Source organism: Motacilla alba, chromosome 4 (genome assembly GCF_015832195.1).
Source record: "Motacilla alba alba isolate MOTALB_02 chromosome 4, Motacilla_alba_V1.0_pri, whole genome shotgun sequence".
In the NCBI taxonomy this organism is placed as follows: Eukaryota; Metazoa; Chordata; class Aves; order Passeriformes; family Motacillidae; genus Motacilla; species Motacilla alba.
Genome location: NC_052019.1, coordinates 33329257 through 33356317, shown reverse-complemented (window position 1 = coordinate 33356317; position 27061 = coordinate 33329257). Strand labels below are relative to the sequence as shown.

General features: G+C 36.3%; 1 protein-coding gene across 26 annotated transcripts in view; it reads left to right on the top strand.

The window, feature by feature from the left end:
- Positions 1 to 27061, top strand: part of TENM3 (teneurin transmembrane protein 3) — a 1291416-nt gene that overhangs the window by 302704 nt on the left and 961651 nt on the right. For all 26 annotated transcript variants that reach the window (XM_038135908.1, XM_038135903.1, XM_038135907.1 and 23 more), the window contains one exon: positions 17139 to 17204. The gene's annotated coding sequence lies outside the window, so the exon portion shown is untranslated. The remainder of the gene's footprint in view (positions 1 to 17138; positions 17205 to 27061) is intronic.

Genomic DNA, 27061 nt, shown 5'->3' with positions numbered 1-27061 from the left:
GAAAGTGACCAAAGCAAAACTGTAGTTAATTGTAATATTGGAAAGTTGTTGCCATTTTCAACCTCATATTTGCTTTCCTAAATCAGGTGTGTTACATATCTGATTGTATTTTAATTTATCTGCATTTAAAGAATTATTTAGCATCTTTAAATCCATTTATGCTGTGGTAGCTGACAGCATATAGACCCCACAGGAGCTCTGCCAGTAAGGCAAATGACAGACTAAATTACAGATCAAACCTAAAACCGGGTATATTATAAACTGTGAGAAAGCCTTCAGCTTAGATACATGAGTCCTGGCTCATGAAAATACTTATTTGTGGATAGTCTCACACATTTAGAAGGTTTTATCTGGGCCTGGAAGAAACATGTCTGTGGTATGCACTTGTAAGCCAAAATCCTAATTCTCTTCCTGTGTCTCTTCTCTTAATGTGCCCTGAAGCTAGTCAGGCTTGTGCATTTGAGAAGTGCTTCAGCACTCTGCTCACATAGAAAGGATAAAACATAGTACTCTATTTTTAGCTACATTGTAACTTCTGATGAACTGCAGTTCATCAAAATTAGAGGTACTTCGATGAGTCTTTTTATCACTAGACTGTTCCAGCAGTATTTTTATAATAAAGTAATAGTTCATAGTATATAAAACCAGTAAATGTCCTTGGTAGCTGTGAGAAGAATACGGGAGACGCAAAGATTTTGCATTGAGAGAAAAAGGCTGGATAATTTGTTACTCATCTCTGACTCTGTAAGCTTGTTCCCAGAAAGGTATTATCTAGATGTTTCTGTGGTTTTTAATGGCATGAGAAGCCATCTTCCCTTTCCTTGGGAGATGTCTCCACAGGCCATCCATCATCACTGAGTGCAGTGGGAATTCCACCCATTGCAAAGTCCAAGCATTCCCTGTAGAACTTTTTTTTTTTTTTTTCATATTTCTGCTCTTTACAGATAGCACAGAGCTTAGGAGTTTTGTTCCTGTGAAATTCATTCAGTGTATTCAGGTTATTCAGGTGCCTGAAGAGGAAACTATCTCAGCTCCTGCTTGCTATTACTTACTCTTAGACCTTGTTTTAACTGATACCGCTGGTATTTCAGATTGAAGATTTTAAATACCCTCAAAAGCAGCATAACAAGATAGTTGTGTTTTCTGATGAATTGCTTTACAGAGATTGTAAGCATGCATTTTACAGGATAGCTATTTGTATACCACACAAAGCACATGTTTACTTGTGGGAATTGTGTGGTTTTGCTGTAATTACTAGAACCTATTGATTGTCTTCCATTATGTTAATGCTTCCAGATTAAGCAATATGAAGCAATTTTCTGCCATCCTGTATCTCAGAAGCCTAGGGATATTATTTGCAACTTTTACTGCAAGTCTAGACACCTCTGTGAATAAAACAAATAATTTACTTCATTGTAAGTTTGTCTTCTGATTGTAATCAATGAACCTTGCACTATGGAATAATAATGAGGTGACAAATGAGGAAATAACCCTTCTGAGGTAGGGAAAGGGTGATGAGAAAAGGCACAATGAGCATTCAATTGACTTCTTAAACAATGATACTTTTGCCCCTTCTTTTGAAGGCTGGCTACTTTCAGGTAATCATAAGATGTTTGTAGCTATGACCACTTCAAAAAAGAGAAATAATTTTAATGATGAGCCATTATCATAATTGCTTCAGCATATCCTGAACTAGCTAAAAGACCTTATTTCTGGCCATACAGTACTTTATTGGCTTTTGATATACTGTGTCATCTGTTCAATTTGTGGGAAACTATCAAAGGTGAATAACTGAATGCTAGGGGTGGAAACACCAAAAGATTTCCACCAATTTCCAAGATAGCTGCATTCAAGTTGCCCTGATTTTACTTCTTCTACACTTACTTCAGAAATACGAATATATTCTGATTTCAAATTTTGTTTCAATCTCTTTTAGGATAATTCCTGCCTCTCACCATTTTTGTTTCATAGATTTGTATTTTATTGTCTTTTTTTTTTTTAATTTAGTCCAGTCTCAAAATCTTCCAGTTGATTCTATGACTTTTACTTCATTTCCTATATACATATATATATATATATATAGTAAATATAGTATATATAGTATACCTATATATATAGCTATACTTTTTTTTTTCTGTTTCTTCTCTTTTCTTAGATTTGTTAATTTCCTTACCGCTATCACTGTTTTATTTTTATGCTTCTTATGATTCTCTTTTGTTACAAAGTTCTTTCTATTTTTGCATACATTTCCTATTTGCTCTCATGTGGTATTTCGTATGAGTACAAAGGTCACACACGTAATTTTGAGGTGTAAAGGTGGCTTTGTATTTCTGTGTGTCCCTATGTACTGAGGAAGTTAATAAAATAGAATCATTCAAAGGTGTGGGTGTGTGTGTTGTGTTTATTGTTTCTAAATGCATGCATTAACACATGCACCACTATTTGCATATTGCTTTTGACAAGGGAAAGAAACACCTCAACTTCTTCAAGTGGTCAGAGGATAAGAAATAAATGTATTGTTAGATTTTTGGATGTACAAGTGTACAAGTGTCAATCCCCAACATTTATTATTAAAGAAGAAAGGTAATGAAAATATTTTAGCATTCTGAGCCTTTTCTATCAGGAACTTCAAATCTGAGAATTTGCTTACATATCAGGAAAACTATGATTTCTTCATTTTTTTCCGAATGGGCTCATTGGCACACAGCAAAGGTCATTCTCAGAATCCTGAGAATATCCATATCCTTGGTTTAGAAAATGTAGTAGTAGAAGTGTTTATTTACTTATTAAACAAGTTAGTTAGATACCAGTTCTTCCTTGATTTCTTTTTGTGTGGTAATTGTGGTCTTTTTGTTCTCTTTGTTTTTATTTTGTTAGTAGATTTTATACATCATCCTTGAGACTAACTGATCTGTTTGAACTAAACTGCTCTATCCCACTCCAAAGTGAGCTAGGTTTGACAGAAAAATCTACCACCCAACTGAATGGAAAAGGCTGAGACACAGAGACAAACAGGAATATTTTTGCTGCAGTGGTGGATGTTAGCTCATGCAGCTTAGATAAGAGACTTGCTTCCCCTAGTTGCTTGCTCCCTTAGTGTTTGAGATAAAAAAGATGAGCACTTTTTAGAAGATTAAAAAAAACCTAAACAAACCAAACTCACATACAAACCCCCTCCAAACAATGGGAAAAAAACCTCAAACAAACAAAACCAAACATGATAAAGAGCAGGCGGGTCTGTGCGTTCACAAGTGTCTGTGTTTGTACAGATAATAATGCCACTTGTAGCCCATAAGAGGCTTGAATCCTGCTTACTGAAAGCATTCCCTGCTGAGAAAACATTCTTCTTACATTGAAGTGGGCCTGCTTAGAAACAGTACTTTATCAAGTCAAAGAACCTTAGATACCTATACATGTACACGTGAGAGAGGATTCAGCATGGCTTACTTACCTATTCCAAGGTAGTTTAGTTGACACCTGTTGCAAGGAGGCCACCACAGAGTCTGTCTCTGTATTCAGTCCTATGGTTTTTGTTACAGAAATAAGGCTGAAGTAGATTGCAGTGCTGCCTTTACAGTCTGTGGGCATCCTGAACTGAAAAGGTGAACACAAAAAGATGATTATTTTGTCTTAGGTCCACAGTGCACCCAAGAGTGCGTGCAGGGCCACCACAACCACCACAGCTTGGTCCTTGTGTGGGTGTACCAGGCTGCTTTGCTAACCTTTAGCTATATGGGTGGGGGCAGAGTTGTTCACTCAGCTGGGGCAAATGCACTGAGCAGTGCAGACACAGCCAGGTCTCTGAGTCCTGAGCAAGGCTCTGAATCCTACTATCAGCACAGGATGCTCTGAAGTTCTAGGAAATGGCTGGAATGTATTATTCCTTTGGAAACAAATACAGGCTATTAATGGAGCTTTCATGGGTGTGAATAACCACTTCTGGACAGGAAAAGATTTTGCTTAATTGTACTAAATCAAAATAAGTTTTGTATTTTCTTTGTTGAGTCGTGTTAGCAGACTTGTTGGTTTTTACATTGCTTTGTGATGCACTGAGAAGGAGTAAAGTGGCACACAAGACTGATATTGGTTTGCTTTTGTAAAGACACTCAATATTAATGATTCTAAACTGTATTACTTAGGAGGAAGTCTTTATAGATAAAGCAGACTTGTGAGGTAGACTTCGTGCCAATCAGGGTGAGATGGACTCACCCTGATTCAGATGTTTCTGTTTTTGCTTTTTTTAAAATGGCCTCCTCACCAGTCAATTTGGACAGTGAGGGATAGTAATTTTTAAAGCATGGTAACATTTTTTTTTAAGAAAAGCACTGTTTGCTATGACTGATTTGAAAGATTTGTCTGGAAACTGTGTAATAATTTGATATATTCCTAAAGAAAAAATTCAGTGAGCACAAACGCAATGCTTTTTAGTAAGGTTATAACCCTGTACTAGTGACCCCACTTGCACAGCATTCATATGTCAGATTCCCTAATCCCTAAGGATTCACAGGATAAATTTCCTGAAGAGGTGTATCCACAGTCAAGCCACGAGATTAAATTACCATTAATGTGTATGAAATCTGGTAAGGATGCCTTTTGGGGTGCACCTGACAAGGGGTGCACACAGTTTGTTTTAGTGCAACACTCAAAGAAGCCAGTGAAACCACTAATCAGTATGTTTCAGAGAGGATCCAGTAAGGTGAAACCTGCATTTCGCTGAATTAATCCACTGCTGCTACACCTTGATAAAAATCCATGTTTCTGAGCATCAGTGTTTCAGTGTACATGATGTTCAGCCAAACAGGTTTTTTTAGCTTACCAGAATCCTTTCTGTTCTTTGTCAAAACTGATGGGGCAGGTACCTCCTAACCTACTGATGTGGAAGCAGTTGGTTGACATCTTGTGACTGAGTCCAGGATTAGATACCTAAATTGAATTACTCTCCAGACATGACCTCTGTTTTTAAGCATCTGATGTTCACTAGAAAGGCTCCCTAAAAACTTTTCGTCTTTGAACATAAAAGTTGCTTTCAAGTTAATAATTAAGGCATTTAAAAATAAAGGAGTGGAATGCATTTGATCTAGCTTTTCATATTTTCTAAGTATGCCAAATAAGAGTGCCTTGAATAAAGCTGCTCAATTCAAAAGGTTATGAGTTTGAAGTAAAATACTGCCATCTGGTTCAGAGGAGGAATTCATACAAGGAAACACTCAGCCAGAATTACTCCAGAGAACATACACCAAAAGATGGAGACCATATTTTTTACTTATTTTTATATTTCCTTTTATAGAATAATACTCCTAAAACCTAATAAATATTTTACCTAGTAAAAGATGGTGGCAATAACAATTTGTGTTTTTCTCCCAAGATTTGCTAATATTTTTGTAGAAATTAGCAAAGGAAAAACATGAGGGAAAAAAAATTGAGAGAGCAAAAGAAATTCTTAGTTTATGATGAAAATTCTTGAGTGTGAAAAAAGACATTTGCAGAAAAGCCTTTGTCAAAGGCAGTTTAATTTGCAGAATTACAAAGAACTGTTTACGCTTTGGATAAATGCAAATACAGCATTTAGGAAAATTACCTTTGCATTACTTTCTTCACTAATTACCTCCAAAGCACCTCTAAAGCATACAGTATAATTTCAAATCAAGTTAAATGGACAAAAATTGCAAAGTACTCTTCTAAAGTTCAGGTGTTAGAACTAACATCTTTGACATATTTTTATTTACTAAAACTGTGCATATGTCTTGAAACTTTCTCATTACAATAGTCACTTCATGGATTGCTCACTTGCTTACCCAAGTATTTTTTTCCATTTTCTCTCTCTTCAGTCTCTCTCTAATCAAAAATTATATGCTGGTTTTTTTAAAGCAAAATTATTACTTTTGAGGAAGTATTATTACTATTATATGGAAGGGAAATTGATAAGAATGCAAACATAGAGTATTTCCATACAATAACAATAAAGTCCCTAGAACTGATTCTTCACTTTTTCCTGTAAGAAAAGCCCTCAACTAATATTATTTCATGTCCAGTGGATATTAATAGCTACAGTGGACAACTGAGCCATTATAAAAATTCTATTGAATCTCAGAAAATATTGAGAGTATCACAATTCTGCATGCATATTAACAGCTTAGTGGTAGTGTTTATTCAGCCTGTAAACTTCTATTCATTTAATCAACATTCACTGTGACAGGAGATTTTCATGATAGGTGTAGGAACTTCTGTTTACTATAGTTGCAGTCACTAATGTTATCTCAAGCATTAAAAAATAGTCATCAGTATCCTTTATTCTTTGAATGGAAACATCGTTGAACTATTTTACCCGTTGAACTATTTTACTGTTTAATTTTCAAAGGTAAATTCAGGCAATTTTTACAACCACAGAGATTTTGAAATTAGTCAAAGTCTGTTTGTCTGTTTAGAGTCGAGCATATAGGAACTAGCATAAGTAATAGAAAACGCCGTAGATCTGAAAAAACATAAGTATTAAAAATATAAAACCTTCTCTGCCAATGGACAGAGTATGCAAAAGGCAATATTGCGTCTTGTGTAATGGAAGGGAACATTCACTGGAACTGATATTAGGAATTGTTTATACAAACTGCTTTAGAAAACATACAGAGGGATTTATTGGTTTGGTTTGGGGTTTTTTTTTTCATTGAATCTGACTGGGAGAGCAATCTTTATTGAATTTTCTGATGGTAATGGGATATTATCAAGTAAGAGAAGATTAATTTCCTTGAAAATGCATAATGTAGTCAAGTAAGCAGAACTGGACATGAGCAAAAGAATAAAAGTAGATTATGTGATAACCAATTGAAACCTCTGTCTAGTAATGTGCTGATGCAGCGTGCTAAAGCTGTGGTCACAAAATGACAGAAAAGCAGAACTGGTAGCAGGTACATGTGTAAGCATCCTGTTATTGAAAGACAGAATTATCTTTTCCTCTTTTTTTTTTTTTGTTCAAACATATTTCCATGTTCATCATGAATATCTTCAGCATATATTTTTTATATGTCTATCCTTGATATCACTGGTATGTACAAAAGGAAAAAAGCTTCCCATGAATACTCAGAATCATTTGATCAGTAACACAAGGCAACTACTTTACAAAATGTAAAATTATTTGCACTGATTTTCTGTATTATGCTGACATTTGCAATTACAGTTCTTTCATCAAGAATCCTGAATGAATTTGGAATCCAAGAAATTTGTAGAAAATATTTTTCCTTTTATTTTATACCTCTAAGAGAGGAAAAGATAGGAATCAAATTTCTCTGACTACTTCAGGAAAAGGAAAGTCAAACACAGTTGCATAAGTGGCATTGACAGGGAAGAAAAGCTTCAGCTTTTTTTTTTTTTTTTAACTTTGTTTTCCTAACAGTTAAGAAAGATACTTAAAATACAAATAACAGTCAGTCTGTTTCTTTATCTTACAAGCATAAAGTATATGTAGAGGAACAAAGATTTATTCGTGGAGGGCGTTAAGTGCATGACTAGTAAGTCAAAGCCTACATCATAAGCATCATCATAGGAAGCTTTCTATGTCACTGAATGCACTTCCTTAGTGTTGTCTATGCATCAGGCTTCTCCTAATTCCCCTGTTGGTAGCTCCAATAACATCTGAACCACAGCCTTCCTACATCCAATGCAAAGGAAATGAATGTGATGAGCAATGCTGCAACTTTCACTCTCATTATTGCAATTCTTTTCCAACAATAAATTTTCACTTTGTTTAATTGTAAGCCATGCTTCTTATTATTGTCTCAATTTTCTCAGCAAAGCATCTGGAGATAGACATTAATGTTATTACTTTGGTAATAATTGTGTTAAATAACTGCAGAAAAGCAATAGCACATAACTATTATTATAGTTCTGCAGCTATTACACTCCTGTCTGCTATATAACAACATAAAAGAACTTGACAGTATAAATACTAGGTGAAAAAAAGGGTTGCTAAAACTAAAAGAATGATGAATAGAGTAAGGATTTAATAAATACACTTTCATTGCTCCTTTTTTTGTTTTATAAATAATTTGATATTCAGTAATACATGCAGGGGAAAAAAAAGCTTACTAGAAAAAGCATGATGAAAATAGAATTTAGAAAGTAACTAAAATATGTGAGAGGAAAAAAAGGAGGAAAAATAATGGAAGTTTGGACAAAAAGGCTGTTCCAGCTCATTGTTCAAAATTTAGAGTTAGTGCAACAGCAGAGCAAAAATCATTGTCTCATAATATCCTGGTAACTGCAGAAGCAATCTCTGCAGCTGCTGCTGGTTGCACCCTGCAGCTGATTTCCATTAGAGTACCTTTCCCAAAAGATTAGGAGAACTGCTCTGCTACAGAGAACAGGCTCAAATACTAAAGTTTCCATTACACCAGTAACAACATCTTTTCAATGTTAAACTCTTGCAAAGCAAATCTATCAAAAAGTCTCACTTTTATTTATTCATGGGGTGCTTTTTCTGTTTTTTTGGTTTTTTTTTTTTTTTTGTTTTCTGGGGTTTTTTGTGCGGGGAAGCCTCAGAAGGGTTTCACCTGGGCAGAGCCAAGGGAAGAGAAATCAAACAGGTGAGTTTGGAGCAAGTGCAAGACAGAGAGGGAGGGCGAGTAGCAGGTGCTGATCAGGGCTGATTAAGCACACCTGGAAAGGGCAGTTCCCAACACAGCTCCAGAGAGTTCTGAGGCCAGCAGGTCACTTTTGGGGTTTGCTCTCTTAGCTGGAGGAGCAGGAGGTCTGAGCTACTGTGGAGAGCTCGGGGGTTTTGTTTTTTGGGTTTTTTTTTTTGGTTGTTGTTTGTTTTTGTGGGTTTTTTTTTTTTATGAGGTCTCCTACATTCTGAAAACAAATGAAGCAAAGTAGTAGCCTTGCTTAGGAAAACAGGCAGATGACATAGTTACACATCATCAATATTCTGTGGAGGTGACTGCAAAATGGAGGAGACTCTCAAGCAGTAGAGAAGAAAAGAGAGAAATTTAGAAAAACAATTGGAAGACATTTGCACCAGATTCTGCTCCTTGAAGAAGAGTAAGAATAGGTATTTGTGACCAATGGGCAAAAAACCCAAATCCTCAATAAGCATTCATGCTCCTTCCTGTAAAGTCAGCTAAAAACACCAGGGCTACACAACTTGTGGCCTAGCAGAAGATGTCCTGTGTGTAGCAAAGTACTTCCAAGGTGTGGAGAAGAAGACCAAAGAGAACCTTGATGATTGTGGAGATATAGGTAGGTGTGGGTTTGGCTGATAAATCCAAGTGCTTTATTAAGTTCAGTAATAGGAATTCTGTAGAGTCTTAGAGGGGTGTTTGCATCTTCCCTCATTTTACCCTGTCTCTCCCTATAGTCCTGGCAGAGGGGAAGATATTGCTTTTCCAAACTGCAGAAGATCTTGACAAAAAATATGCTGGCAGCTAAGGCCAAGGAGTAAGGCCAATGGCTCAGGACAGGAGCATTCTGAACATATTCTTGGCTTTGTGCAGTCTGAGGCAGGTGATGGAGATTTGCACTGAGATACTGGGCATGGCAAAGAGGGGAAATCAGTGTGGAGAGAAAGGTAAGGTGCTCTTAAGTTGTGCTTTCTGCCATAGTGTAGTAACTGTTTGCAAGCTCGTCCTATTAAGCCAAAAAATGTCTTTGGAATTGCAAAGTGTACATGAGAAGCAGCACGGGCAGATGGGCTGCTGGGTGAGTTGCAGAGGCTAAAGTCCATGTTTCTACAACTTGCGCTGGGCTACTCTGTGCAGTATTCTTAAAATAATATACATAGCTGTGAATGAGTGATGTGAAGAGAGTCCTTCCCCAGCTGGGCTGCTCTGTGGAACAGCTCCCCTCTCCCAGATTAGCAAGCTCTGAGCCTTCATGAGTAGATGAAGCATGAGAGCCTTGCTGCTGCTGCTTAATTCTTCAACTACTCTTCTTACCATGCTTTCTTTTACTCTTGCACTGTATTAAGCTGTCCCTTGTAACATTCACCTTTCTTTCCAGCTGGAACCTACTCTAGTCCATTTTTTTCTCTTGTTGCTTAATTCTTTCATTATCCTATTTTATAGTTTTTCGTACATTTTGATGTCTTTCTCCTTGAGCATTTTCTCTTACTGCTGTTCATTTCTGCTTCTGCCTCTCCTTCCGATTCCATCTGTGTAATTTCCCTTCTACTCCCATTTTCCCACATCTCATCTTCTTGTCTTACCTCATTCTGCTCTTATTATGTATCTTTCAATGAGAGTTTGTTACGGTGAGAAGAAAAAGAGTGACATGCTTTGCCAGTTCCCTTCTAAAGGTCTTCTAATTACTAGCAAACCAGTTGTACTTGCTGAAGCAAATTACCAAACCATGCTTTCTCCTGTGACTCACTTGAAATTCACTTATGTATGAAATGTTAGACTGGTTTATGACATAGTCAAGCCTGAGCAAAGAAATCTATTTGAAAGCTTGCAAGAAGCTAGTATTTTTAAGAGGAAGTGAGGGTTTTGGTGGGCAGAATTCCCAACTGTAGGTATTCATGTGGAAACTTCAGAGCAAGTGAATGTCTCAGTCTGGTAAAAGCCACTTGGCCAAGAAATAATTGCCTGGTGGGAGAAAGGCTGAAGTGGGGGAAAAAAACTGTGACAGTGTGAATTAGAAAGCTAACTGTAAACCAGATTTTTTTTTTTTTAATGGCAGCTTAAGTGATGAAATTGAATACCAATTCATAGTTATGTCTATGACTTTGGAAGTTGTTAAAACAACAGGCACAGAAAGCTGGGCCACACCAATTAGTCTTCCAGTAAGAAATCTTGTCTTTAAAAATAAAAATCAACTTTCCAAAGACATAGGAACACTTCTGTGAATGTCAGATAGAAGTGAAAGAAAAATTTCTTTGTGTTCTTTTCTGATGCTTTTAAAATATGAACTTTCTTCTTCTGACTCCTATTTTCCGCTAATTATTGCTAACCATACCACTGCTTCTTGTAACTGTATTTTAAATGGCACACTGTAGATCTCTAACCTATACAATGGAAACATTCTGTTTTTCAGAAGTATTATTTAGTCATCAGTATTTTAAAACTTTCTTAACTTTCTTTTAAACTAGTGGTGGGCTGGTTTTTTGGTTTTTTTTGTGTTTTTTTTTTTTTTAACAAGTGGGGCAAGGGAGAGGGCTACAGAGGTGGTGTCTGTGAGAAGCTGCCAGAAGCTTCCCCTGTATCTCATAGAGCCCATGCTAATCAGCTCTAAGGTGGATCTGCTGAGAGATGAGTGAGAATATAAGCAAGAAACAGCTGTGCAGAAGGAGGGATGGGAGGTGCTCCAGGTACCAGAGCAGAGATTCCCCTGCAGCCTGTGGTGAAGACCATGGTGAGACAGCTGTGCCTCTGCAGCCCATGGAGGTTAAAGGGTGGAGCAAAGATCCACCTGTGTTAGAACCCCTGAAGGGGTGGGGTTGAGTCCAGAACAGGGGCATGCCTGAAGGAATTACTGATGAAAACCCACACTGGAGCAGGCTCTTGGCAAATCTTTGCACCTATGGAAGGAACCCCTACTTGAACAGGCTCCTGGCAGGCCTTGTGACATGCTGGGGATTTATGTTGGACCCTTCTTCCTGAAGGACTGCACTCCATGGCAGAGACCTATGCTGGAGCAGTTCCTGAAGAGCTGCAGCTTGTGGAGAGAATTCATGTTGGAGTAGTTAATGGAGGATTGTCTCCCATGGGAGGGACCCCAAAATGGAGTAGAGGAGGAGTGTGAGGAGTCTTCCCCCTGAGGAGGAAGCAGTGAGAGAGACAATACATCATCTTACCTCACCCCATGAGACTTTCATTCTATTTTCTTTCTCCTGTCCAGCTGAGGAAGGAAGTTATAGAGCAGCTTTGGTGGGCACCTGGCATCCAGCCAGTGTCAACCCACCACAGGCACTTTAATGGATCCTTACTTTAGGACTGAACAGGTTCTTGTCATTTGAAATCTTTCAAGTATTGTTTTCTGAAGATTATTTCTCCTTCTGGTATGCTTCAAGAATTTATGGTTTTCTATCCAGTTCACTTGGTTTTGTTTCCTCAGTTTCAGTTTCCATTTACCAATGTGTACATTTTCAGAAATACACAAGTATCTACCCAGTTATTTCAGCTTCTTGCTGTCCCTGTCTCTGAGCTTTTGTGAATGAACTGTGACTGAGGGACTGTATGAAATAAGTAGATGTAAAATATGATTGAAGCAAAAGATTTGTATTGAGTCAGAAATAGAGTGAAGTTTTCCTTTCAGTGTCCTATCATATACAAATGTACTGTTGCTGATATAAATGTGATAAATTGCCTATGAATAATAAAATTCACCTCTTTATGATTCACTAGATAAAAACTGATTTCTATGGAACTCTTTTGATGACTCTTACCTACTTTTATTACTGCTTTTTCTGTATAGTTTATCCTTGAATGTCCCTCAAAGCAGTTTTTTTTTTTTCTTCTGCTTTTGTTCTTAAGTGTGCTCATCCAATTGTTATGGAGAGGAATCTCTAAAGAGTATTAAATATCTCTTCAGACTAAATGTGAATTAATATACCATTGATTAACAACTTTGAATTGATATGAATATACTTATGATTATTTTGCATGATTTTGTGTATAAGTTTTTATAGCAAGTTATGCTCACGTGTTAAATAGGTTGCTGGTCAAAAGATACTGGGCTAGCAAGCTCCTGCCAGCAGCAGACATGAAGCAAGGAACTGATTGTTCTGTGGTAATTGTTGTCTTTTACAGTGTGTTTCAAGCTTGTCAGAGCAGAATGCTGTGTACGCTTTGGTATCTTGAGCCCTGTCAGCCCTTTTTAATTACCAGTCACTGGCAGACACTTCTTCCTGCTCCAGTTTCTCTTGTGCTGGCTCTACCTAGCACAGGGAGCTCAAACCAAGGGGTTTTGTAGCACTACTCTGTAGGCACAAAATTTGTGGTCTTTGAGAGTGGGGCTGAGCCTCATCCCCAATGGTACAGCTGTGAGAAGCAGGTGAGCAGCGTTGACAGCAATGAGCCATGGAGTGCTCGGGGGCACTGACCAACCACCAAAGGGAACAGAGGCACACAGGTGCAATGCATGAGCATGAGGGGTATAAAAGGCTGGGCTAAAGAACAAGAAGGGCAGACTCTTGCAGCCTTCTGAAGTGACATGGTGTTATGCTGTATGGGTAGATGCCTGAAGACTTCTGAAGTGGTGTGGTGTTACTCTGTATGGGGGAATGCTTAAAGCCTTCTGGAATTGTATGGTGATACTCTGTGTATCATGGCTGTCTCACCTGTGACGTAGGCTGCAACATTACTACATATAAGCTAAAGTGGACGGTGTACTTGGCAGGTACGATGTTTCTCAATGTGCTCACTTGCTGTAATCTGAGGATGTACATCTTCCCTGGGTGAGAAGTCTTGCTGTTTCTGTGGTTGTTGTGGGATTAGTTTAATTCCAAGCCAGTTAAACTAAAATAAAATGAGAATACTTTTAAATTAGATTCCAAATGGGCAAGTTATTTAAAAGGCTAATGAATTGTAAAAATCAATAGTTTTGATGTAGTCAGGATGAGGTTCTTTTGAAAGTCCCCTCTCAACTCCAAGAGGCTACTCTTCCCTTGTGATCAAGGGACAATGAGGAGTATCAATCATTTTTCCTCTTCAGTCTGCCCAAATCGCATAGATATATTCATTCTTTTCACTTAAAATCCTTTCTTTATGTTGGTATTTATCCTTGAAATAGTCTGGCTATCTAATTAGAATAAACATTGCTTCAGTCTCTTACAAATGTATGTACCTGTCTATTAGAGTAATGCATCATTTCCATTTGCCTTGCCAGTAAACAGCTACTTGCTGCATCTGTACCAGCACATTGTAGGTCTTATATTGCACTTGGCCTTCCACATTGTGTGGTATGTGAGCAATTTGTGATATACCTGTTCAAAAAGAATAAAATGTAGCTCATTACTTGACTGGATATGATAATTAATAATTGCTGGTACCTGTTCTCTTCTTTCTTCAAAGCAGGCAGACCTCCAATAGTCACGCAGTCTCTGCACAGGTTCTGTTGTCATTTGTTATGAAAAGCAATTATTTTGTAGGACATGGATTTTAAAAATGAGACTAAATTCTTACAGTTCATCCTGTAATCTCCCATGGTTTGGTTTGCTTTCCTGACTTGATGAAACATTATTTTCTGTTATTTTGGAGGAAGCAGACCAAATTTTGTGACTGAGATAGCAGCAACGTGGAGGAGGGGGAAGGGGGGTGCACCACACAGGGGCTCAGGACAGGCTGCTGCTGCTGCTGGGACTTGGGACGAGATGGGAGAACTCTGATGAGCTGAGGGGGCCCGCCCCAAGCTTGGGGGACTGACACTGACCATGGAGCTAACTGTGGGCATGGAGAGCTCCAAGGGAGCTCCACCACTGCCTGCAGTGCTGCATGCTAGACTGAGGGTCGATCTGTTCTTACCCGTGTTTTGGAATTGTGCCTAGGCTCGTTATCTAGTACTCTATTTGCAGCTGCTTGCAGGAGCTTTTAATCTCAAGGTTTCTTTAATTTAGGAAAGAAATACAGGGATTTTAGCCTGTAATAAAAAATTGCTTTAATGTGAAAACATTACTGTAATGTTTTTAAATTACATCAGCACTATCAGAACACCTTTCCAGTACTCACAGTTCTGAGATTTTTTTTGTCTAGTGAACACTACTGGCCTAATTTTCTCAGTTGTGTTGGTATTTCACTTTTTGTTGGGTTCTGGTTTGCAAAAAGGGTCCCTTGTTGTTGTAGCAAAGTTCTAGCTCGGCTCTCTGCCCACAGCCTGACGTGCATAAGAATCTGCTCTGCTGGGTTACAGTCCTCCTCCTCACTGCAAACTTATCTCTTGTATAGACTTGTCTTGCTTTTGTTTTGGTCCTCTTTAGAAACACAATCTTCTGATTGTTCTTCTTATGCTGGTAATGTCCTTTGTTATCCCTTTTGCTAGTAAAGTCTTTGCTGCATCTTTCTTTGTCAGAGCGACCAGACATGATGTCTTCACTTTTGTTCTTGTCTTACCTCTCCCTTGGCTTTCGCTGTACCAGGGCTAAAAAGTCTGCAGTGCTACCTAGTTTAGCTTCTGTAGCTGTCTAATCTCTCTGACCTTCTTCCACATGGGGACAGTCACAAGGGTGATATATACATATATATATATAATTTATAATTTTAATTGATATTTTAAACAATGTAAGTAGGAAATGAGAGAAAACAAAGAATTCTTTTGCAGGTATTGCTAATACCATGGAGAACTAAGGCAATCCTTTCTTAACTCACACATTGAATTAAATCTGGTTCTTGACTCACAACAGTAGTTAACTCTGTTAAGTGAGAATATTAAAAGGAAACAAAGAGAACCACTAAGCTTTTAGACAGAAACTGTTTCTTTTGCATTCTGGCATATCAACATGTTCCAGAACATCCCCTATTTTAATGACTTAACAAATCTGGAAGTAATAAAATCCCTAAAGTGTCCAAGTTTTATGATGTGAATGAATACTACTGAGTAATACCGGAAAAAAAAAAACATGTACGATGTGACTTGTTGCCTATTATATTTTTCAACCTATACAAAAAATAAAAGATGATATAATGTCATCTATGTTTAAGAAGACTACTTTTGTATGATATTAGCATTTAAAATGGACAAAATGTGCTTTAACTTTGTAATTTGTTTCTAGTTTTTCTTGTAGTGAAAAATATAAGCAAGTAGAAGTGTTTTATGTCATTGCTTTATTGCTGAACAATTTATGACTTTTATTTAATCTTATCATGCATTTTTGCCAACACTTCAACACTTTCCCAAAGTTCTGCTGCTCTAAACTTGTTTGCTGTCTTTTATCCAAAGGTCTCCTGGTATAATTTACTTTTTCCCATTTTGATCTGGAGACCATATGAAATGAAACCTGCTGTTCTATCTTAAATATTTTCTTGATAAATCTGCAAATAAGGTTTATTTTGTAGTATATGTGTCTTATCTTTAGTATTGAGTCTCAGATTTTATGTAATATGAAATATGTAAAATGCTGGTAGGATTTGAAACAAAACAAAATTCTACTTAAAGAATCATAGAATTTGCCTATGGAGAAGGAGGAAAATGGAACACTAGTTGAAACTAGCATGGTTTTATGAGTGAAAATACATGTTTACTTTGGAGTAGCATTATAATCTGGAATGACAAGTTTTTGCCTTCATATTGCTTCTACAGTTGTAGGGTCTCAATAGCTAAGGGCACGTGGACATGTTTTATTCATTCTACTGTGGCATGTGAGGCATCACATAAAGAATTGAGAGATAATTTCTAATTTAGAAAGCATCTGTGGACTTAACTATTTTCATGAATCCTAAAGACCTGACATTGTCAATATGTAATGCAATTGATGTTTTTTGTTATTTCATTTGCTAGAAATTGATATTTCTATATATGGAAGAGAAAATACAAGCAGGATTACCTGTAAGATTGAACAAATCATATGAAAAATGCTTTTTGATTTGGCTTTCTGTTTATTCTAATGCAAACCCCTTTTTTATTTTTTTATGTCAGTGTATCAGTGTAGGAACCTATTTTTGTGCTATTTAATCACTTGCTGTAGCTGATATGCGAAAATGAGCATTGGCAAATGGATCAGATCTAAATTTTTCTCGGATCTGATCCATTTGATAAATCCAGTGGAATAAGTGGTAATCTGGAGATACCATTATGTCAGTTTCAATGTATTAAAAATTCAGCAGAATTATATCTAATGCGTATCTTTAGTATCTGGTCCTATTTATTTTGCCAGTTATAAGTGAAAGTGTCCTTATTTCTGTTTGCTGGTGGAGTATTAGAACATAGTAGAGCTTATTTTTCCATTAGGTTTTTGTTTGTGCATGTTCTAAATTTTTTCCTGTGGTCCCAAGGCAGAATTTGTTAGCTCATTCTGTGACAATGTCTCTATAAAGACATAAATTCCACTTGTCATAAGTTTGTGATTCTTAGTTTGTGTGGCGAGAGGAGGGAGAGAGACATAGACCTTATTGTGGGTATATTTCTTATTTATAGTATAGGAAAATATTATTATTAGCTTTTGCAATTCAAAGTTTATATTAAATTAATATATTTCTGTTGTTTTGACTTCTTAACAGGCAATAACTTCAACTGTAGCTTCATGCTTTCGCTGAGAACATAGATTCTACTGCCAGGAAGTAACAGTAAGTACTTAGATGTTGTAATTTCTTTTTAATGAAGAAGTTTTCTTTTTAAGTGTTTGATGTTTACTTTAAATGTGCTCCAGGAAGCTATTATGGCTACCCACTATATTGCCAGTGCTGAAATATGCAAGTAGGTTCTCTCAGTGGATGAGGTGGCTCTTGCTCAGAACATTTAGTTGTTTTTCTCAAGAGGTAAAACCCAATCACAGTAAAGGCTTCTGCTTCAGTTGGGTGTAGTTCCCAGTGTTTTCATTGAGTGGGCATGATTGTGTTTATGAAACAATTTTTTGAAGTTATTAAAATTATTAGAAAATTAAGTTGGAAGAGTTACTGTACCTTTAAAGAGAGTTTTATTATATTTTAATGGATAACAGGAGATGAAAATAGCAGAAAATAATGTTTAGATGTAGAACGAGTCAGTGTTCTGAAAGACTGAACAAAGGTAGAAAAGTAGTTCACGATAAGCTATTTTTAGGTTATTGTTTTGGGGTTTTGCAGCCAAGATTAAAAATAAGTGGCTGTATGCCACCAACAATAATTTAAAAAAAGACTTCATTGTCTTTCATAAAGACACTGCTCTTCTTAACAGCTTTTAACAGTCTCCATGCAAAACAATGCATTTGGAAATTGCTGTCCACATAAGGGCTTTATGTCCTTTGTAAATGGATTTTGAACACACACCTGCTGTAAGACTGAATATAAAAGTAAATTTATATCAGTTGCTGTGTTTATTACCAAGGGATTGATTTAGGAAGGTTATATATTTTATTAGCTTCCAGTTTGCCTTCAGTTTTCATTAGATACTGAATAAGGATTGTTGGAGGGAGACAGGCAGTCTTGCACTCAGAAGCAGAGTGTGCTGATGCTGGAGGGCTTTTATGACCTCAGGACATCATCGCCTGGGGCAATGTCTGATCAAGATCAAAAGAGTAAGCCCTGTAGTGTTTCCAAGGGTCTGTTACAATCAGTGTCCTTACAAAGCTGTGCTAAGACTAGTTTTGGTTATTTGTTTTTGAATGTAGTATTAAGTTCCTACCTCTTTTCCTAAATTTATCTCTACCAGTGAGTTATCAAAAACAATTACACAATCTTGCACCTCTACAAGCTGTGGTACAATGAACTGAGATCAGATTAAATCCTTTAAGAAAGAGATATGCTGCATATTCTTAAATCAACTTACCTCCAGTGATTTTGGTGCACATACAAATTGACACAAATGTTGAATCATTTCTTCACTATTCTTTTAAGAGGAGGAGTTGGTGATCTTGAAGGGAGAATCAGCTTTAATTTGCAATACAGAAATCTTGGGCTGGGTAGGATGCAGCATTTTAGGAAATGGTTTATAACTTTTTCTTGGTCAATTTCTTTTTATAGGGTTTGTTCTTTAGAGCTTTTTATTTACTGCTAATGGTCTGTTACACTTGAAGCAGCAGAGTACTTTTGAAGGATTCTGTATAAATATTTACATAAATGCAAGCTGCATCTTTCCTGATAATCACAAAAATGTTTAAATTTCTTTCTGATGACAGTCTTTTCGGTGGAGGAAAATGGTTGCTCTGCATCACATGATGCTATATTTTGAAATATGCTGAGGGTGCTCAGCTTTGGGGTTTTAGTTTTGGGGTTTTTTAATTGAAATGAGACTGAAGATGGAGGAACAGTTACGTATCTTCCAAAGAAAACTTGGGATTTGATTTCTAGACAAATAAATAGGAAGAATTAGGCTTTCATTTTAAAGCTTTGTGTCAAACTCTTTTGTTGTTTTGGTTTTATTTTACCTTGATATCTGCTTTTAATTTTAACTGGTCAATCCATTTTGTTGGATTTGTCCCCACATGCTGTAGTAATATTGAGGCAGCACATATCATTTACTTCTAAACTAAGCAGTAAAGAAATGTCAAAGAAGGCAGTGTCAGCTAGATGTAGAGATTTTTTTTCCATCAGAGGGCCAAATGAATTTAAACCTTCACAATAGTTGCTTAAGAGATAGATCTTTCTTTGCAAGATGAAATACTATTTCCTGCTTAATCACTTGAAGTTCTGTCACTTGGATAAAAAGGGATGATTCTATTGCCATCCTAAATATAATACAGAAATGTTTGTTTTGCTACCAGTAAAGAAGTAATTTTTAAAAAATCATATTATGCATTAATATTTTCAGTGGCTTTTCAGGAATATATTCCAATGTCCAACACATAGTGCAAAATAATAAATAGTGAAGGTATTCTGCCCACTTCTTTACCAATTCTGGTTATACCTAGAGGCCCATGTCTACTTTATCCTGAAAGCTCAGCTATTCTAACACGTGTTGTTTAAAAAGAACTTTTGAGAATTGCTCCACTGATTAGGAGTAACTTTAACTTATGTTCTCTGTGTCCAGCTATATTTCTTGGCTTTCTAGAAATACCCTATGGCTTGAAGGAGATGAAGAACAGCAGGGAGCCCATTATCTGGGCATCTCTATAGATGACTGTTCTTATGAATACTCATTGTTTCACTGGAGTAGGCTTATTACTAGGTAGAATATTGCATTTGCAATACATTGCACAAAACTAAATAGCTGGTTTTGATTGAAATAGTAACCTTATATTTAAATATGAAGGGAAGGCAGTAGACTATAATGTAATCAATGTCTCTGAAAATCCGTGGGTTTAGGTGCCTTCTTGGAAGTTTGATCAGTAAAATGCCTAAAAAGGAGAAAAATTTTAATAAGAAAAAAATAACTATATTCCCTGGAAAGGGAAACATTCGAGTTCAGAATTTGGATAGAGACATCATTTAAAAGGATATAATTTATCACCACAGCAATATGTTAGTAATATTAAGTAAATAATATTTTTTATTTCATCTTGCATCTTCTGTGTTTTGAAGTTCTGTTCATTCTGATGATTCTAATAGCTGGTGTTTTTTGGGGTGGGGTTTTTTTTTGGGTTTTTTTTAATATGTCCCCTTCTCAGTTCAGTTTGTCAAGGTTTTGTTTCTTTGTTTGGTTTGCTCATCCTGAGTCAGAGGATGGGGAAATAACTTTTGTGGGATTTTTAATTTGGTTGGTTTTTTAAAAGTACTGATTTGTTTAGCAGTAGGAAATTACAAAGATTAATTCAAGGATGAAGAGCTGCTATTATAAAAGTCATTAATTGACATGAATGTGCTTCTTTACTTGTCTGAAATATTAGGAATCTGAATAATCCATTAGATGTTTTCAGAGTGCTTTTTTCCTGTGTTCCAGAGTAACCCATGTGCTTGTATAGTTCAAAAGCCTCTTGATACAGATGGACCTAGAGTGCAGAAACACGAGTCCTTAATTAGAATGCTGCTATATTTAAATAAAACTTCCTCAATTATAGTAAATTACTTAATTTTTGAGACCCCCTTTTTTTTACTTTCAGATATAAAGTAATCGGTATACTCTAATTCACATAGATGAGAGTTTTGTAAAGCAGTAACTGAAAAAGAGTCTGTCATGCTATTCAACCAGATGAGCTTTGAGATAAGTGTGTGATACTTGTGGATTTGGTGAGTTTAGTCCTTTTTTGCATAAAGAAGCATTGTTGGCATGTAATCAAAATGATGATGACTGTCTGGGAAACATGCTTTCAAGGGTTGCTTCCACAAATGAGTCATAAGTAAAAGCTCTTCATCTAGCACCGAGCACATTAAGCCGGAAGAACAAACAAAAAGCTTGTTGGTAGATCAAAGAAAATACAAGCATAAAAGATACTCTTAGAAGATCAGTTGGTCTAAATATCAGAATTGTAGTAATATCTTTCTGTCTTATTCTCCTCTGGTTTATTGCTTTCATGTAGACCTTGATTATTTTAGCTGCTGGCATAGTTTCCTTCAAAAAGCTGCTCATTTGCTGCAACTTTAATGGGATAGAGAGCAAAGTGTTAGCAGTCTTAGGAGAACTGAGTTATGTTCTAATGGGAATAAAATTTTTAGCCAGTTCTCTTGTACTTTGTTCAGCGAACTCTAGAAAAGTAAATCAAACATTGAAGACTGCATCTGGCATGTATAAAACATACTTGTGTATACTTATCTGTCCCTGTAGAGGTAGATAGTTAAGGCAAATGATAGCTGCAGAAAGTGAGATAATATCTTTCTGTATACTGAGAGTGTATTTTTTCAGATCATTCACAATATAAATTATTGTATGATTGCTAACTTAAATATTTTCAGATATAGGTGCTTCTTGATTGCATAGTGAAAATCTACAGCCTGAAGACTCAATCAGACTTGTCAGCCATTTTTTATTCTTTGCTTTAAAGCTGAACCTCTTTCGAATAGAGAGTGAATGAGAAGAATTGTCCTTGCAGCTTGTTCTTCTGTAGGCCTTTTTCACTTTTTATTTGACTGAAAGGAGGTCGACTCCACCAGCTCAGTAGTCCACCATGTAAACACTTCAGTATCTTTTGGTGTTCTGATGATACACATGTTTAACTAGTGGTGCAGCTGCTTCCTGCATGTGAGTTGGGCTAGCTTCCAGCCCTGTATTTAGGGCCAAATGTAAGAGGACAGTTTACTCTCTAAATAAGCTTTGGTTATTACAGCTGCCCTTCTGGTCACAGAAGAGATGATGGCTCAGGCTTGAAGTTTAAATATGACTCTGAAGGTCTCTGTGTCTAGGTCTTGGCTAAGGCTGAGCAGTCAGTCACTCTACTAACAAGGGAACCTTTTCCTAATTAAGGAAAATGTGATGTTCTGTCATGGGGAAATCTGTGGCAAATATACTGAAGTGAAATATAATAATTTTGCTTTTTTTCTTCAAATAAGATGGAATTAAGCTACTAAAGAGCTTATGTATAGCAATAAAAGACATCTTGATTGGTGACTTAGAGTTGCAGTAGAGATATAGCAGGAGAAAAAAGCACCGGTCACTAAATAAGGCATGTAAGTAATAAAAAAGTCATATTTTGAATGCTCTTAGTCATAGTTTTATACATCAAAGCAATTTTCTATTACAAATCCACTCATTCTGGTTTTGCATAAAATAGCTTCCCCTTGCCACAGAAAGGAAGACTGGAACATATAAATCATTGGAAATTTTCAAAAGACACTGTTTTGGAAAGGGCTGCATGTTGTACCAACAAAGTCACTGCTGGCTGCAAAATTGAATGTGGCACAAATGTATTGCATTCATAATATTAACTATAAAATTTGAAATTAATATCAGTTTCTGCTTCTGTTACCATGTGCTGATTAGCATAAAAGAAACTTTGCCCTAAGAGCTGTGAGGTAATTAACACAAAATTCAAACCCAGAAAACATTTCCAAATCAGAAAAGGCTCTAAATGAAAATGACTGTTGGGAAAGCACTGAGGCAAGAATGATAGATATTTTCTGATATCTACTTGCCAGGCATCTACTTTAGGCCAAATTGCAGGGAAGGGAAGAAGATAATTTGCTGGGCAAGGCAGACCTTTGATTCGCTGCACATGACTATTACCACAGGGGGAAAAAAATTTAAAACATTATTTTAGATTGCTGTAGTAAAAAATGCATATAAAATGCTGCTTCCCTTCTGGAAGCCCTTTGCTATAGAGTGACAATTTTGGGAGTCATGCTACAGTGTGTTAGTTGTCATTTCTAATGCTCTGCTATTAGCTACAATGTTGAGAGTTGGATTATGAGATTTTGATCTCTTCAGATCATCTGACAATGCTTTCCCTAAAGCATCCCAGTAGTTGTGTGTAAAACAGTCTACACTTTTTCAACCTTTTTCAGAGTTGGGATTTTTGTGACTTAATCTGGTGGAGTGCATTTTACTTTTTAGCATGTGTGGATACAGAATGTATGAAGTCTTTGCCTGCACTTAGAGTGCACCACGGTCCTTAACTAGGATGAAGAAGTAGTCACTAGCTACTGATTTATTGCTAGATGGCTTTGAGAAAACTAGCCCAATAGCTAGACTTTTTTAGGAGCTACTTGTAACTTTCTCCAGTATTAGTAACAGGACTGCTTATGAAGTCTTCAGGTGTGGGGGACTTCCCTGTTCATAGTATGTAATTTTAAAGGTAACCTCAGCAAATATCCAATATGCCATTCCAATGATTAGCATTAAATATAGCATATTTCACAATAAACCAGGGTAATGCTGCATCAGCATTTCAAAGTATCCTCATGATTACTAGTGCCACGGAGGGGAGTATGAAGTTTGGAGGAGGTAATTAGAATGACCTTGCATAGCTGAGCTGGTGAGCAGTACTGGATTTTGTCCACAAGTAATGGAGTTTTTGTGAGATGCTGCTTATCAACAGCATGTGCATGCAGATATCAATGAAAGTTAATGTAAATATCTCCACATGGCTGTAAATTGCAAAGCAAGCACGCCTCCTATTTTCCAAAAACATTACAGTTTTAGCTAAGCTAATTGAGGGAGGTTTTTTCCTAATTCTTATTAACTTAAAGTTTTTAGCAAACTAAAAATTATTTCTTGAATATTCCTTAATTACTGGTATGTTCACAATTGACAGTGGTTTGCACTGGGCAGTCTACCTTCTCTAACAGTTAATACGGCGTTTGGAGCTACACTGCAGCAGTTTTTAGTTTAATAATTATAAATAATTTACCTGAAAACTCCTCCAGAGGCTACACTAGATATTGGGTTATCTTTAAAATACACTATTTGTTAATACACATAATCTCCAAATGCTTGTTTGTTTCTTTGCATTTTGGTTTTAGAACTAAGAATTTTGTCTTAAAAAAGCAGAGTGCAGAATACTGACAGTCTTCTGAAACAGATGTAGAGAAACAGCAATTTTCGCTGAACATCAAGTTGGGTTTTCTTTTTTTTCTTTTCTTTTTCCCAATGCAAAAGAACAGGAGTTACCAAGAACATAAAGCAGCTTTAGGGAGGGAAAAGCTAATTGTCAAGTAGAGGGGAAAAGGTCTCAGGAGACAAAGATATTGCTGAAGGTAGGATTTTCACCCCAAGAATGGAATTCTGTGGAGGATTTATGTGAAAAGCTGATAATTGAGGCACTGTTAATGGTTTTCCTGCTTATCAAAACATTAAACTGGAAAGATTTCTTTACAAAAGATTTCTTTGCTGTCTGAGGATGGTGATCAGTTGCAATGTCCAAGTTTAACCAACTTCCAATGATGCAATTAAAAGCCAAAAATATACCCTAGGTTCTTTGTATAACAAGCTAAGCTAAATATGAAGCCCACTAAAATATGAGGTCCCTGTCACACAATGATTTTATCCTGTGCTGCTACAATGTATAGAGAAGGAAACACATTAACAAACAGCTGGATTTTCTTTTGCAAATATTGAGAAAATGTCTCATTTTGACAGTCTTCTGATTTTATGCTGAATGAAAGGTTAACTTGAAATTTTTCATCCAGTTTAAAAGATTTAAAGGCTTACTGGAAAAAAATTCCAAACAAACATACCCCACATACTGTAGAATTAAATGTGTCACTTTCAGATAAAGTGAGAAATAATATGTGGGTATTTGGTATTTGAACTCCTACAAGTTTCATTAGCTCCACATCCAGTGGAGCTATTTTTGTTTGATCTATCTTACTGGTCAATGGGTGTGCTGAAAAGGAAAATTTATCATTTGTACATCCTCATCTAAAGCCTATTTATGAGGAGGGTGATTTTTACAATACAGAAAACGAAGGCCTTTTTTCAAAGTTGTCGAGAAAATATTGTGAATGTGGTTTTGATGCTTTAAGTGGGCATGTCTAACTTTCAAGTGATGTGTAGAGCAATCTGTTTTTTGGTCCTTATGATAAACAAGGTGGTCTGGCAGAGCAGTGGCTTTATACAGATTAAGATAACAGTAGAATCTGGAGGGGAGTCCTTCCTGTTAGCAGTAATCATCTCTTAACTGTGAATTGTCTTCATTTTCATTTTATTTTTTTAGCTGGTGTTGCCCAGTACTAGTTACAGCATCGGCTTACGTGATCAGGGAAGCTCAACCAGCAAAACTGTCCTCAAATGGCTTCAAATGTGACTTGAATGCCTGTTGAAATGGTCCTGGGTACACCTCCCTGCTTCTAGATTTGTTGTATTGGGCACTACGAGACCACTAGATTCAGACTTATGTGAAGTTTAGTGGATTAATTCAGAGATTTGTGATGAGAGAAATGTCAGCATTTAAATACGTTTGATTTAATTAGGTTTTTTTAGAAGACAGAAACAAAGGATTATTCCTCAAAACAACAAGTTTATCTTTTCTTACACATATATAGACTTCTAATTTACTCAAAACTGAGAAACTACAAATGTTACTTGTTTCTCCTTTCTGTATGTAGTTTTCCCTTGAAGTTGAGTTGGAAGCAAAACAGTGACTGAAATTTGAATCTAGTTCCTTTAAAATCATTTCAATTATCCAGGCTGCCTGTGGTTCTAGTACCTGAAGGAAGCTTTAATAGAATAATGTATGGGTATTATTCGGTGGGAGGCACGTTGCAAATCAGATGCCTGTACCTTTAACAAAAGAGAGAAATGTTTTAACCTATTGCACCATAGGGCAAGTATTATAAGATTACTAGATTACTAGTAGAAATACAACATAAATTTCTTCCAGATGTTTTGTATGTCAAGTATTTTATTGTATTTTCTTCTAGATTAGTCATCTGTTTAAATTAGAGTCTTTCCTTTTAAAATCAGGAAAACACTTTTCTTGATATTTAGGCTTCAAAAATCATCTGTGTTCTGTGCTCGTGCACTTCCATGTTTGTGTTTATTACACAAGATTAAATAATTGCATCCTTTTGTAATATTGTTTGACACATTCAAGGATTTTCAACAATCATTTCATTTGACTATACTTTGAATCATGTCTTGCAATGTAGCATACTCAAGCAAGCATGAGAAGAAATGCTTTCCAGAACAATTCAAGACTACGTTTAGATGAGAAAACTAAGTGGTATAATATAGTGCAGTGTTCTTTCTCATGGGAGTGGAGTTTCTTTTCTATATCAGTTGAAGTATTCTGGGAATCCAAGGTTAACTCTATATACCAGTAGAAATGATTCAAGGAGCAATGAGGCACATGTTCATAAATAATTGCTGTCACAGTTTTAAATTATTTCACAAAAATTCCCCAAGGAGTTGTATTGTTCTTCATCGTTCTAATGTTGAAGTGATCCTTTCTATGGAAAGATTTACAAGTATAGAGAAATTAGACTTTTCCTTCCTATTTCTGGCTTGTTTCAGATATAAGATTTCAATGATTTTTTTTTATTGTCTCAAAAGATTCCAAGCTTGCATGACAAAAAGGTATTAGAATTTATACCTTTTACATTATCTTAGTTTTCTCTGTCTTGCATTCAGTTTGTCTTCTTTTTTATGTGCAGTAAACTCTGAAAAAATGTGACCTGTAGGTAGAATAGGAGGGGAAGTGCTAATTCTAGGATTCTGCTAGTTTTTTTTCTGAAGACTGTAAGGGTTACAGAAGGAACTGGCAAAAAAAAACTCCTCCCCTTTAATTGAAAAAGCATCATATCATAGCAATTTCACAGAAGAATTTATGTAAAGGAGCTATGTAAAGAATCATAGCTTTTCTAGCAGAGACTGGCTTTCTGTTTCAACAAATCAATTAATTATTTTCTCTAGCCACAGCTGCATAATTGCTAGAGATGGATATAGCAAAATGTTTTGGAAAAAAAAAAAAGGGAAAACAATTATAAAGTTTTATTTAGTCTGTCTCACTGTGTGAGCTCTACCACTGATCAGAAGTCACTGAAGTCTCTGGTTTCTCCAGTTCACTTTTTACTCCTGAGGGAACTTCAGATTATACTGCTACAGATCACTGCTTGGAGGATATTATTCCAGGACTTATGGTAGATAGCTCAACCCAACCCAGAGGTTTCCTCTCCCAGTTAAATCTTTCAGCTGTGCA